This window comes from Prionailurus viverrinus, chromosome C1 (genome assembly GCF_022837055.1).
Source record: "Prionailurus viverrinus isolate Anna chromosome C1, UM_Priviv_1.0, whole genome shotgun sequence".
Classification (NCBI taxonomy): domain Eukaryota; kingdom Metazoa; phylum Chordata; class Mammalia; order Carnivora; family Felidae; genus Prionailurus; species Prionailurus viverrinus.
Genome location: NC_062568.1, coordinates 119,003,370 through 119,017,656, shown reverse-complemented (window position 1 = coordinate 119,017,656; position 14,287 = coordinate 119,003,370). Strand labels below are relative to the sequence as shown.

The 14,287-nt window shown below is 51.3% G+C and overlaps 1 non-coding gene across 1 annotated transcript; it reads left to right on the top strand.

Moving 5' to 3' along the window:
* Positions 1-12,768: 12,768 nt before the first annotated feature.
* On the top strand, positions 12,769-12,841 carry TRNAE-CUC (transfer RNA glutamic acid (anticodon CUC)). The gene has a single exon. It is a non-coding gene; the product is annotated as a tRNA-Glu (tRNA).
* The last annotated feature ends 1,446 nt before the right edge of the window (positions 12,842-14,287 follow it).

Genomic DNA, 14,287 nt, shown 5'->3' with positions numbered 1-14,287 from the left:
GGCCTCACCTGTCCCAAACCCTGGCCCGACACCCCTGGACACAGCTTAGCCACAGGGCTGCAACCTTGCCCTTGGGGTTCTGCTTAATGTCAGGAGAGGCTGGTCAGACAGATGTTCATCTGCTCCTTTGCAGCTTCCCAGACAAGCCTGAGAAGCCCCAGCAACCACCCTGCACTCACAGCAAGATGCTGTCTGAGCAGGAGCCCGGGGGTGGGGGGGACCCTCTGGAGTCCTAGAAACTGGTCCAGGAGGCTGCTGAGACAGGATGTCAGGCAGCTGGGAGGTGGGGGCTCCCGCCTGGGGTTGGCTCACATGGACTCCACTGCTGCCTGCAGAATTGCACAAAATCAGTTTGTCCGCTTCCTCTTGGCCCCAACACCACTTCCCCAAAACCTTATATTTTTATAAAGCTTCTTGCTTGCTAGCCAGCAGTGGAGGCTTAAAAAGAGTGAGGTGGCCAAGAAGGTGGCCTTTCCCAGCACCCCTCCCTTCCCTACTCTCGGTCAGCACAGGAGGAGGAGGCTGGGCCTTTCCAGAAGCCTTCCTCTAGGGGCTGATCTGGAGGCACTGTCCCCAGGGGGCTTCCTACTAGGGCCCATTGACCTGAGCCACACCGGCTTGGCCAAGGAGCCAGGAACTGTGGCCCGAGTTCGGGATACTCAGAACCAGTACAAGGGGCGAAGGGAGGTCAAGGTCCCTTCACTCGGAGCAACAGGAAATCCTGCTCAACAAAGGGAAACTCCTTGGGGGTGCACGCCCCACCCTCCAGACACCCCACCGCACCTCATGTGTCAGGAGGCCTCCAGGCCCTAATGGAGAGTCCAGGGAAGGGTTCAGCTAGGTTCTAGGTTCTAGGGTTCCAGCTTCTAGGCACTCAGAAAGCAAGGAGATGCTCATACTACAAGAGTCTTAGTGAGGGCAGAGGCTTCCCCGCACCAGCTTCAAGTGTCCACAAGGCTTATTCCCGAGTGTCGGCAGGGGCTCTGTGCTCAGCAGTGACCACCAGGTGGCAGCACGTTCCCACTGCCTCCCAGACCGCAGGCTGAGCGAGAAAATGAGAAGCTGGGAGGAGTTGGTGGCACCCCCTTTCAGCGCTGCTTAGAGCGACCTCAGATGGTGCCGAACACGAAGGAATCGAGAATGAAGGGCAAAGGAGACAGGGATAGATTGCCAACTGCCTAAGTTCAACCTGATCCCATGGAATATTTCTGGGCCGCACTAAATTCAATGCTCTTGACTCAAGAAGGTTGAGAAGCTGCTTCTACTTATTCAAGCTTGTGAGTATTCCAAGAAAAACAGTATCTGTGTTTTTCTGTAGAGTGCACGACGCCGCTCACACACTCCGCTTCACTCAGCAAAACCACCACCCGAGAGGCCCGTCTTACTCATCTCTGCCCGCAGCAGAAGAAACTGAGGCCCGGAGCCTGGAGGGGTCTGCTCAGGACTGTCCCTGTACCAACATCAAAGGGGACTCAGGGACAGGAGCCTCTCACTGGCCTCCTCACCTCAGGAGAGGACAGTGAAGACGGGGAGAGGGCTTGTCAGGTGAGGTCCTGCTGGGATGTTTCGCTCCCCACCATACCTATATCACCGGTCCCTCCCTTGGCACCTGCCAGGCTCTGGCCAGTCGTCTCCCTTCTGTGGGCAGTTTTGCTGGCCTTTGCTGGTGAGCCTCCTGTCCCGTGATTTCTCAAAACGTTCTGGGTGTCTTCGCAACTCAGCCCCCGGCTTCTTCTAATCACCCACGTGGGGTGTCACCCCCAAGCCCCAAAGCGGGCAGGACTCAGAAGCCAACTGTACATCCTAAACCCTTTATCTACACACCAGAACGTGCAGGAACGAACTCTGATCCTAAATGTTTACAGCGGGGCCGTATCCTGCCCCCCACCCTCTTTTTTTTTTTTTTTAAACCTTCCACCGAACAAATGTGGCGCCACTCCTTAACGAATCGGATGCAAACCCTCCTGCCATGGCAGGAGATGAGCAACCTCCCTCTCCTGCTGACGTGTGTCTTCCCCCTCCTACTCCACAAGGCCTTTCGTATTTATTCTCATGACAGCTGCCATGGAGACAACGCCAACCACCATGGGCTGGGCACTTTGCCAGGTGTCGCTGACGATTCTATAGCCGTCCTGGAGGTAAGTACTGTTGGATCCATTGCACAGAGGAGGAAACTAAGGCGCGGTGACACCTGAGTGACTTGGCCAGTGAGCCACCTGAGCAACAAAGCCAGTGAACGACAGGGCCATGGCCCGGACCCAAGTCTGTCTTGGCTTCAAAGCCTTGGCTCTTCCCAGTGAACCCCACAAGAAGAATACCGTATCAGTTATGCCAAAACCCAGTTTGTCACCTGAGGCAGAAATTCTTCAGTGTCCCAATGGGGTAAGTCTCGTGTCCTAGGTCAGGCCAGCTATCAGGGGCAGTGTGTTATCACACCAACCGTCTGGCTCCCACCCCCCGCCAGCTCCGCTTAGAAGACGGTGGTTCGGGACAGCTGTGGGCAGCCGACCTCTCTTCCTCTGCGTTCTCCGTGTGCCTCTCTTGCACCCAGCCCGTGATCAGACAGCAGCGTCGTGAAACCATATTACGTTCGTTCCTTGCTAAACGCCTTCCCAGATAACCTGATTCTCTCCGCTGCTTATTAAAGGTAAATATAGAAAGCTGTCATAAGAAGCATGTCTCAGCATTTCATCATGACCGAGGGGGATGGTCTGCTGCCCTGTTCCTTGTAGAAAGTTTCTTAGGGTAAATTTCACTGAGGAGTTGAGTGCTAGCCAGGAGGGGGCTTTTCTTAATAAACTAGCTTGCTTTGTGTAACTGCCTACTGGGGGAGCTTTGTGTAACTCAGGTGTGCAGGGGCAGCGAAGAGGCTGGAGCTGGTATTGTCCCTGTGACCATGCTTGGCTGTGGTTTCCCGGGGCATCTTGAGGTCCCACGTCATCCCTGGGCTTCCCCTGTGGGAGTGATTCTGTCACACCCTGTTCGTTTACTGGGAGCAACCTCCCATCCTGTTTGGAACTAGGCTAAGTATTAATAATAAACACGTAGAACATTAGAAAGAGCACTGGCGTTCATTTCGGAGGCAGGTCTGCAGGGTGATCATTCCAGGCTGTTGTACAAAGATGCTCGCCAGTCCCTCCGTGACTTTGGAGTGAGGTTCTTTTCCTCAACAGGTGGTCCACAATCCTATTTTATTTTCACTTACTTTTTAAATTTCTATTTATTTTTTGTGTGAGAGAGAGAGAGAGAGAGGGATGGATGGATGGATGGATGGACAGAGAGAGAGGGAGACAGAGGATCCGAAACAGGCTCCACGCTCTGAGCTGTCAGCACAGAGCCCGACGCGGGGGTCGAACTCGTGAACCGCGAGATCATGACCTGAGCAGAAGTCGGACACTTAACTGACTGAGTCACCCAGGCGCCCCCGCAATTATTTTAGATGATCGGTTTGGACAAAAGGGAAAAAAAATGATGGGGCTGAAAATGTTCCCTGGGGTTAGTTGAGCTCTTGGAGAAAAGCTTTCAGTACAACTCTTGAAGCATCGCTCTCCAGTAAATGCTATCTAGTAAACACTCCCTTAGGAATGGTGCTGAACAGGGTCTAATATTATGATTCTCCCAGGTAGACTTTTTTTTTATTTATGTACACCCCACCCACTTCCACAAAGGATTGAAGTCACTACCAGACTGAGTTAATAGCTTCCTCCTCTGTACGCTCAAGCCAGCTGACACGTTTCTCTATTCGAGCCTGTGTTACACCATTTGTAGTGATTTTATTTATATGACTGTTCTCCCACTAGCTAGTAAACTCCTTAAGCAAACTCTGTAAGAAATGATGCCTTCCTCCTCTTTAGATCTCCTTCCCACTCCCCTTCTCCCCAAAGTACCAAGAGCCTAAAATAGAACCTGGCCCAAACGAGACCTGGGATAAATCCTCGCGGCCCATATAACGTGTTAGTCTCGAGCCTGTCTTCTCCTCGCCCCGCAAGAGTGCTGACCGCACCTCTCAACGTCCAGTGAGGAATCAGGAGGCACGCAGGGAGCCCTCCTCCTCAGCAGAAATAGTTTTCTTGGCATCTAACTTCAGTCTCAAACCAGTACAGATAGAAAATAGAGTGTGACCAGTTAGCTCTAGTGAAAGGGACCTTCGGAGAGAATGTCTGATATTTGCATTGCGTTTTGTGGTTTCCGCATTTGTACGTGCAACGGCCTGTGTCATTCTCTCATCTCTGTGGTAGATCTAAGGTGTGTCCTCTCACACACACACACACACACACACACACACGTACACACAAGCTCACACACGTGTTTTTCATCGTCTCACTCTGCTCATTTCCCCTTCACGTCAGAACTAGTTCATCCCCTCCTTACTCGTCACTGCTCTGTCTGCAGGACCCAGAGCCCCCTCTGGCCCTGGCTGGCCACTCATTCTGACACATGATGTAACAGGACTCAGGAAGTCGGGGGACTGGCCCCGGATCGCTGTGCTCAGTGTAGGGGTCCCAGGACACGGGGATTTGGGGAGGGATGGAGCACTGTGGGAAACTGATGCCCGGAGTGGCTAGTTCAAGGTCAGACCTGGAGAAGCAGCCAGGAAATGGTTAGGGACCTTTACGGTTGGGCATCCATAAAAATGCCCTCCCCAGTTCCTGTGATTCTTCAAGGCTGATTCTCTCAGTGACTTGTTGGAGGGGCTGTATGCCTGTTCCGTTTTGCTGGCTCTTCGGTCATCCTGGTCCACAACTCTCTTAACCCCAGCCACACAGCCTGGGAGCCTCCAACCAAGCCCACGGGTGGGTTGGTCTTTCACCGTGCTTGACTCCTGACGGTCTTCCTGTCAGTCCTCGCCAGCGGGGGAATAGTGGGTGCTGCAAGTTACATTGTCCCACACCGACAGTGCCTTTCCACACCAGAGCACCCCAGATGCGCCCAATGGGTGTTCAGCCACAGCAAGATGCCTCTTCACACAGGGGCAGGCCCTTTCCGCTGTGATCCTGCCTACATGCTATCAGTGCCAGCCATGTGCTTCAACCTACACCCGTCTTTCTTGTTGTCAGTTCTGTTTCTACATGGATGATGTTGCACAAATTGTTTATTGTCTGTGTCTCCAATTGCCCCTTTGATAGGTAACAAAGACACTTGAGTGAAGACCAAGTGAAGTGACATAGGCACAGCAGGTGTCACGGAAACTGGTCCATGGTGCTGGCTCTCCACTCTCTGCTCCAGTGTGCGTGAGGGCTCCGGGACGTGGGGTGGGGGGAGCTGTTTTACTGTCAGGGCCTCTCCAGCACCCAGACGGGAGCTCCACTTAGGAGGTACCTGGTAAACACTGAATTAGAACATTCCATACCTACTGGGGTGCCTGGGTGACTCAGTCAGTTAAGCATCTGACTTCCGCTCAGGTCATGATCTCACAGTTCATGGGTTCGAGCCCCATGTCGGGCTCTGTGCTGACGGCTCAGAGCCTGGATCCTGCTTCGGATTCTGTGTCTCCCTCTTTCTCTGCCCTCCCCCAGCTCGTGCTCTGTCTCTCTGTCTCTCTCTCAAAAAAAAAAAACATTAAAAAAATCCCACATTCCATACCTACCACCCTGCCACAAACTGTGAGATACAGGGTTATTGGGAATCCATTAAGGATGTGCCCCCTGCATCCTGTGTTTCTCCAGCGCGGATGTTCAGTCTCTCACTGAAGGGGCTCTTCTCTGTTCCAATTCTGCCTGATGTGTCCCAGGCTTCAGAAATGAGAAGTGTGCAAAGGAGATGTCCAGAGGCTACAATACCTCTCTCTCCCTTCTTCACACTTGCCGGGAAGTCCCTTGCTTCTGCCATTCTGAGTGGTTTGTCTACACTGGAGGTGGCACCTACTTACCCAGGAAAGCATCAGCAGGCCTGCCCGGTGGGTTCACCAGCAGTCCCACCCATGACTCCTCTGGGCCTGGGGAAAGGCAGCCTGCCAGCTCACTACCCCCTGAAAGCCGCTTGGGCTCCCAATTTGCTGCAAGCGAAACTCTTCCAGCCTGGGTCTCGAGAGCCAGATGACGCTGAGCAATAATCATAGTGCCCATTTCTCATGTGCCATTCATTCTGGCACTACTTGCTGCTATGAAGGGGCCCCCGCCTGAGCAGGGTGTGAGGGTTGCTGAACACACAGCCGGCTCCGGCCAGAATAGCTGCATGGCAAACATCCGGGGCCCGTGAGGCCCACAATTTAGTTTGCATTACATTTATTTGTGTTTGCTCTCGACCTTCAACACCAAACATCATCTAATCTTTCATTACCCCTGCAATCTTTCCTGATTTCGCAGGAACAAAGAAATAGAATTTGTTCTTGGTCGAGGTTCAGCCTCAGGGCCGGGCTGCGGAGCCGAGCCCCGATTGCTCCCAGCATCCAAGATAGCATCTCGCTCTGTCCTTGTCCCTCCACGATGAGTCAACGGGCCGCTCGGGCCGTTCCCGGAGGGGAGCCGGACCTTGCTTCAGTGACCGCGACAACAGAGCTCCAGGTCACGGCGAGACAATCCAGCTTGCGCTCCTTCCCTCCCCCCACCCCCAGCGCGCCCAGTGCCCATGACTAGGGCGTTTTGTGTCATCCTGCAGTTTGGCACGACCTCTGCATTTCCTGCCAATAATGCTGGCCGTTGTTTCTGAGCAAATGGAACAAATGACCAACGTGCCCTCCATGCAATCTGTAAACTGGAAACATCTGCAGGGAGGCCAGGGCAGCTGCTGGCTGGGGTGGGGGTGTGGGGACACGGGAGGAGAGGCCGTGGGAGGAAGATGCACGGACTTGAGGGCACGCGCATCAGAGAAGGGCAAACAGGCCACCAGGCCGTGGTGGAAGGAAGGCCCCGACTCTGCTGGGTGGTAGCGGAATGAAGAGACCACATGCCCACCCTTTCGTGGATCCACCCTTTCGTGGATGGATCTTGGAAACCAATGGGTCCAACTCCCTGTTCCACAGGTGACACCAAGGGCCCACAGAGGCAGCAGGTGTGATAAGTGACGAGCACCCGGCACCGGCCCCACACACCGTGAGTGTGTGTGCAGTGTGGGCGGGCATGCACGTGCACACACACACACACACTTTTCCATGTCACCTCCCCTCAGGTCAGGTTGAGGAGGAAGAAAGGAAGGGAAAACAGTAACAAGTATCCATCGCGGACCGTGTGCCAGGAGCCACGCTGGGGGCTTTCCTGTGCAGCGGTACGACAGCCCTCCCGTGGGCTTCTCTGGGCACGACGCCTAGTGCCCTACCTCGCTTGACCCTTGCCATGGCCGTATCATAGCGCCTATCATTTTCATCACATCTGTTGTTCGCACGGTGGGGAAGTTGATATTTAGGAAGGTGAAGCAGCTTTCCCAGAATGGCCCTGTTTGTGAACGCGGAGCCAGCGTCCCCCTCGGCGGTCACTGGCCCAGCCACCATGCTGCCCGGCCCGCCTCAGCCCCGGGGGCTGGGTTTTGCCAGTCTCCACAGATGAGTGACGGAGGTTGAGCGTCTAGAATTCTGCATTCCACAGACAGATGCCCCCAGGGGCCTCTCTTCCCCGAAAGAGGGAATCTCCAGAGTCAAGGCCTAGTTCTTGACCCAGACTCTAACCCAGAGTGAAGGCCTAGTTCTCGACCCAGACTCTCACCTGGAAAGGCCTTTCTGAGCATCACATGGATGCTGGCCCATGGGACACAGCCTGGCTCTTCCCGCCTGGTTTCACAAGGGGCTGCAGAACCAGGAGTCCCCGAGAGGAAGGACTGAGCCTCGGCTCCCCTGTGTCTTGGAGAGGAACCATCAGTTTCCCAAACTGTTACATGCCTGTCCTCAGCCCTGCTTCTTGGATGAAGGAGTCACCAGCTGAAAGGTGTTTTCAGGTCCTGGCTGTGGGGCCAGGCCAAGAAGTGGGGAGAGGGCAGGTGCTGTGGGTTTCCTGGTGGCAGCTGGGAGTGCTGTCAGTCTCCTCCCAGCAGACATGAGGAAGGAGCCCCCTGGGAGGAACTGTGGCTTGGGCCAGAGGCAACAGGCCCACTGTGGGGCAGCTGCTGGGCTCTGTGGCTGTATCTGGGCTGCCTGGCTGTGGGTGTGGGAGCTAGAGGGAGCCAGGGGCAGAAGCCACAGAGCCCCAGGGCCTCTGTGCAGGGATGTGGTTCCCAGGCAGCCCCCAGAGTCCCCATGCTAGCAGCAAAGCTCTCCTCCTTTTCTACGGGGGGTGCTGGGGTGGGGCTGTCACTATGACTCAGCCACGACACAATTTGAGGATGCTGGTGGTACAGCCGGCCAGACGTGCTCCGCCAGAACTCTGCGAGCCAAGGGCCGCTGGAGGGGCATTCCCCGCAGACTGCAGGGGTGCGCTGGCCTGGTCAGCCCAGCCCAGCCCAGGAAGGGTCAGTCCCCTGGTGGGATCAGCGGGGTGATGTCCTGGCTCAGGGCATTGGTACCCATCTACGTGGCCCTGGAGAGCCCAGGAACTGTGGGTTCCACATGACCCCTGCTGGGTGTATCCTGTACCCCCAGTATTCCCGCCTGCCCTGGCACCCCCCTGGGCTGGGTCCCTGCCCTGCACAGCCAGCCCTTGCCTCCCAGGACCCTGCACACATCCCCATCACTGGAGTTCTAGTTGGCTTGGCCAGGAAGCTGCTCTTAGGGCCTCGGAGAGAGGAGAGCAAGGAGGAAGGCCAAGAGGAAGTCACAAAGATCAGTTTAAAAATAACCCTCCTCTCCATGTCAGCCATGAGGAGGAGCTTGGAGAGGAGCCATGTTCTGATGGTGGTGGCTCAGGGCAGCCTCAGAAAGACCCAAAAGCGAATTGGCAGAGGCCCATCTGGGAGCACACCCCGTGTCCTTATCAGCTCTAGCAAGCCACCGCCAAAACCCCGTCTTCAAGAGACTTCCGCCCAGCCAGCATCTGTTTCCTCTCCTATATTTAAACAACCAGGTTAGTGAACTTGGGAGAGCATTTCTGCCCAGGGGAAGAACACAGCCCTCCACAGAACACACAGGGCACACGATGATATGAGGCCCTGTGGCCTGTGCTTTGCTCCTCCTCAGCTTCTGCTGGGTGAACGGGGCCCAGAGTTTGGCGAGCGGCTGGGGAGGTCTGCCCAGATGGCTCTCTGGGCGCGAGCAGGTGCGATGCCTTCCGGCACCAGACAGAGTGAAGGGGACCCTCAGGAAAAGCAGAGATCCACAAAACAGCACCTACTTCACAGCCTCGGTCCTGAGCGTCAGTGTGTGAGACCCCTTAGTACTGCCAGTCTTGGGATATACTCAGGCCTCTTGGTTATTTTTAGGCACTATTTCCGTCTTTCTCCAAACACAGCTGTTTGTTTAGAGGAAGGGCCACAGCTTCTACCAGGAACCTTTTCCTGGTTCTGCTGGCTCCTCAGTCCCAGGCTATCCTGTCATCCCACTACACACACAGAAAACGCACACGTGCACTCGTGCACACACACACACACACAGCACTAGCCTCATGAAACATTTAGTGAGGGGAGGAGCATCTCAGGAATCCTCTAGAAAATATCTCCTCGTGGCAGAAAGCACCAACGCTGAGTAACCCAACCTGCCAGACCTAAGCCGTTACCAGGAAATGTTCCCAGAAGCGGCTTCAGGCTGCAGTGGTGATGCAAGGTGGCTCTCTGGATGTAGCAGTTATCCCTGGAGAAAAGCAAGGACTGCACCTGTCACTGGTGTCCTGCTCCTCTTTCCTCGTCCCTACATGCCCTGGGCCATGAGTCCCAGCCAATACTAGAGATAGATGCCTGGCTTTACATTTTGCTTCCTTTCCTGTATACAGAGAATCCCAGCTGGTTGAATGTTGTACATCCTGGAATTGCCCCGAGTTAAGCGTTTGTGAATTTTGGCTCACCAAAACACAGGCTGGAGTCATCCCTAGATTCCAAACCCCTATGGCTGGGAGAGTTTGGGCAAAGTACTTTAATTGCTTAGAGCCTATTTCCACGTCGGTAAAAAAAGATCAAAATAGGTTAATAGAAGCCGTTTCAAAGAGCTGTCGAGGGGATTCAGTGAGATGATATTTATAAACATCTGGCACCTTGCCCAGCCGCTCATAGTGGGTCCTTAGTGGGTTGATGAACTTTCTATTGCTGTGTCAATTACCCATTTTATGTTTGGTTTATGTTCCTCTCCATACTTCCTATCAAAAAATTCAGAGTTTCTTATTAAAACCAGGGCTCCTCTGGGCACTGGCTCTGTATTTATTCCCCTTGTAACAAGAGAAAATATTAGGTGAGCAGGTTGCTATCTATGCAGACCCATCCTTTGTGAGGCAGGTATATCGTTATTATCTCTGGTTAAGTGGGGATAAGACTGTGGTTAAGTGACTTGCCCAAGGTAATACGTGCAGTGCATGGCAGAGGCAGAGTTTGGACGTGGGCAGACTGGTTCCAGAGCCACCACCTTGAACCTGTTTGCCACAACGGCCGTAACTGGTTCAGTGGGCCTCTGGTACCACCACTGGGGACTTTTCCTGAACCTCAGATAGACTTGCATGATCCTTGCTTCCCTACAATCTGGTTTTCAATTAGCCACACTGAATGCATGATTTGGTAGTGCCTGAGGCAGCGCCTACCTGTTTTATGCCAGACATTTTGCATATGTTATCTCTAAACTAAGATTTTCTCAACCTCAGCTCTATGGACATTTGGGGCCAGATAGTTCTTTGCTGTGGGGGTGCTATCTGTGCATTGTAGGATGTTGAACAGTATCCTCCGCCCTTCCCACTAAGCACTTCTCACCCCTTGTCCTAAATGTCACCAAATGTTCCCGGGGTGGGGGTGGGGGCAAAATCCCTCCTAGTGGAGAACTACTGCTCTAAACGAGAAATCTGAAGTTCAGAGAGATTAAATGATTTTCCCAAGGTCACAAGGCTGGCAGGCAGCAGAGACAAGATCTGAACCAAGGTTTGCCTGATACCACGACCACGTATTTGTCACTGTATCGTGCTCTCTCTGGGTTCTAAATAAGGAAGGTGTGAACCTGATACTGAAATCTATTTGCCCAGAAGCAATAGCGTCAATATACTCTGACTCCCCGCCCCCAAGGCTGTTCAAATTCTGAACTTACAGCCTCTGGCTGCTACTTATCTGAACGGAATCTAGATCTTAGATTTTTGGAGCTATTATCAACTGAGACCTAGGCCACTCTGCTGAGCCTAGGAATTGAAGCTCTCCTTTACAGTCCTGTGTCCCCTGAGTATGCCACGCAGCTTGGTTTGGGCGTATGCCATGCTGGTTCTTCTGGAGCCTCGGGAAGGCTGAGGTCTTGGGAAATAAGGGCGGCTCTCTGTTACTTATCTCTGGCTACTGTCTAGAAAAATGCTGGGGACAGAATCACAACTCACAACTTCTGCCTGAGTTTCATCTCCTCCTGGTTCCAAATTCATTTATTAAAATCTTTATGGACATAAAAGGAACTGAATTTGCAAATGACACCACTTCCTGTGACACAGAAAGATGTGTCATTGAAGACAGACTGACAGATACATCAATACAAAGTCACATACAGGAGCACTAATTCATAGCAGAACCGAAACCACCCCAAGCCTAGGTTTCTTCCATCATTTTTATTCTCTAGCCTTTTCCTCTTCTCTGCTGGACCCTGCTGGGCACAGACACAGGTACTTACCACTGTTAACGCACGGTGTGTTAGGAAAGAGGAACCACTTTCCATATGGCCCTCTGTGCATAGACAAAACAACAACTAAAAGCAAATTCTTCAAGGAAGCTAAATAAGTCATCACAAAGAGCAGGTTCAGTGTCAGAGCCACCTTGCTTTCCTTTATGAGGGAAATGATAGCTAACAGGAGCTGTTACTTATGTTAGTGATGTCCAGAAGCCTTGGCAACCAGAGTAACCCTGTGGCCAGTCGCTGCCATCTCGCTGTCCCCCAAACGGCCCCCATAGTGTTCCTAGAGTCATCACAGAAGAATCTTCATTATGAGATCACAAAATTAACAATCTCCAAACAAGTCAGTGGGGAGATGGTAGCAAAGGGTAAGGGTCGATCTCAGGCCCCAGTGCAAGAATTTGAAAGATAAGGTCTTTTACTTTAAGGCTCTAAATTTTGTCACCACATTAACAGAAGGGGAGATGACCATTGGTGATAAACACATAGAAACTAACACGAGGGGGAGGGGGCTTGTCAATGTAACTGAGGGACTGTTTTGGACTCAAGCCATGCAATGTTTTTCAAACTACAGGCATCAACCTATTAGTGACTTATGAAATCAGCTTAGTAGATCACGTTCAGAGTGTATTTTCAATGGAGTGGAATGAAATGGAATGGGTGTATCAGATGACAGCACATAAGCAAGACTAATTCTTTTTCATCAGGTATATGTTTGAGTGTATAGTGGGTAGCACTCTAAAATTAATTCCTTTTGTTTTACACCCTTATTGAAGTATATAATTCACATGCAATTAACTTCACATATTTAAAAAAAATTTTTTTTAATGTTTACTTATTTTTGAGAGAGAGAGAGAGAGAGAGAGAGCGTGAACGGAGGAGGAGCAGAGAGAGAAGGAGACACAGAATCTGAAGCAGCCTCCAGGCTCTGAGTCAGCACAGAGCTTAACGCGGGGCTCCAACTCACAGGTCGTGAGATCATGACCTGAGCTGAAGTTGGACACTTAACCGACTGAGCCACGCAGTCACCCTTTTAAACTTCACATATTTAAAGCACACCATCTGATAAATTTTGACATATGTATACACGGGTGAAACCATCACCACAATCAAGATAACATATCCAGGGTGCCTGGCTGGCTCAGTTGGTAGAGCATGTGACTCTCGATCTCAGGGTTATGAGTTCAAGCCCCACATCGGGCATAGAGATTAATTTAAAAAAATTAATGAATCTCCCCAAATATATTCTACTTTTTAAAAAAGATATCATATCCACTGCCCCCCAAACTTTCCTCATGCCTCTTTGTGATCCCTTCTTCTCCTTCTTCCCCACTCCTCCCCACTCCTTCCCACTAACTACTGGTTTTGCTCTGTGCCATTATAGCCTGTACTTTCTAGAAAAGTGTAGAAATGGTATCTACAAAAAAATGCGCACACTTTTTTTTACATGGCTTCTTTCAATCAGCCTGCTTATGTTAACATTTGGCCGTGTAGCTGTGTGCCCCAATAGTGCATTCATTGATATTGCTGGGTAGGATTCCACTGCGTGAATCTATCACAAATTACTTATGCATTCACCTATTGATGGGCATCTAGATTGTTTCCAGTTTGGGGCTACTACATTTAAAAGTGCCATCCAGGGGCGCCTGGGTGGCGCAGTTGGTTAAGCGTCCGACTGCAGCCAGGTCACGATCTCGCGGTCCGTGAGTTCGAGCCCCGCGTCAGGCTCTGGGCTGATGGCTCAGAGCCTGGAGCCTGTTTCCGATTCTGTGTCTCTCTCTCTCTCTGCCCCTCCCCCGTTCATGCTCTGTCTCTCTCTGTCCCAAAAATAAATAAATGTTGAAAAAGAATTAAAAAAAAAATAAAAGTGCCATCCATAAACACTCACATTCAAGCTTTTATGTGGACAATATGTATTCTTGGGTAAACACCTGGTTATGGAAAGACTGAATCATATGGTAGGTGTATATTTAGCTTTTTCGGGAACGGCCAAAACACATTGGAAAACGATTGCACCTTTTTACATTCCCACTGGTAGTGAAGGCAAGTTCCAGTTTCTCTAAATGGACCCTTGCCAATGCTTGGAATAGTCAATTACATTAGTTTTAGTGATTCCAGTGGTTACGTGGTCGTATCTCATTGTTTTAATTTGCATATTCCCAGTGACCAATGAGATTGAGCATCTTTTCACATGTTTAATTTGACATTTATACATCTTCTTTGGTGAAATTACTGTTAAACTTTTTGTCCATTTTTGGGGCACGTGGGTGGCTCAGTTGGTTGAGCATCTGACACTTGATTTCCATTCAGGTCATGATGACACGGTCATGGGATCAACCCCCGCCCCGCGTTGGGCTCCTTGCTGAGCATGGAGACTGCTTAAGATTCTCTCTCTTTCCCTTTCCCTCTGCCCTTCCCCACTCGCATTCTCTCTCTTCAAAAAAAATCTTTTGTCCATTTTTAATTGGATTACTCATCTTCTGAAGGAGTTGTTAGAATTCTTTACATATTTTGTTACAAGTCTTTTGTCAGATATATATGTTCTGCAAATATTGTCTCCCAGTTTGTGGCTTACCATTTCATTTTTTAAATAATGCCTTTTGAAGGGAAAATGATTTACTATATATATTTTTTTTTCTTTTTTTTTTT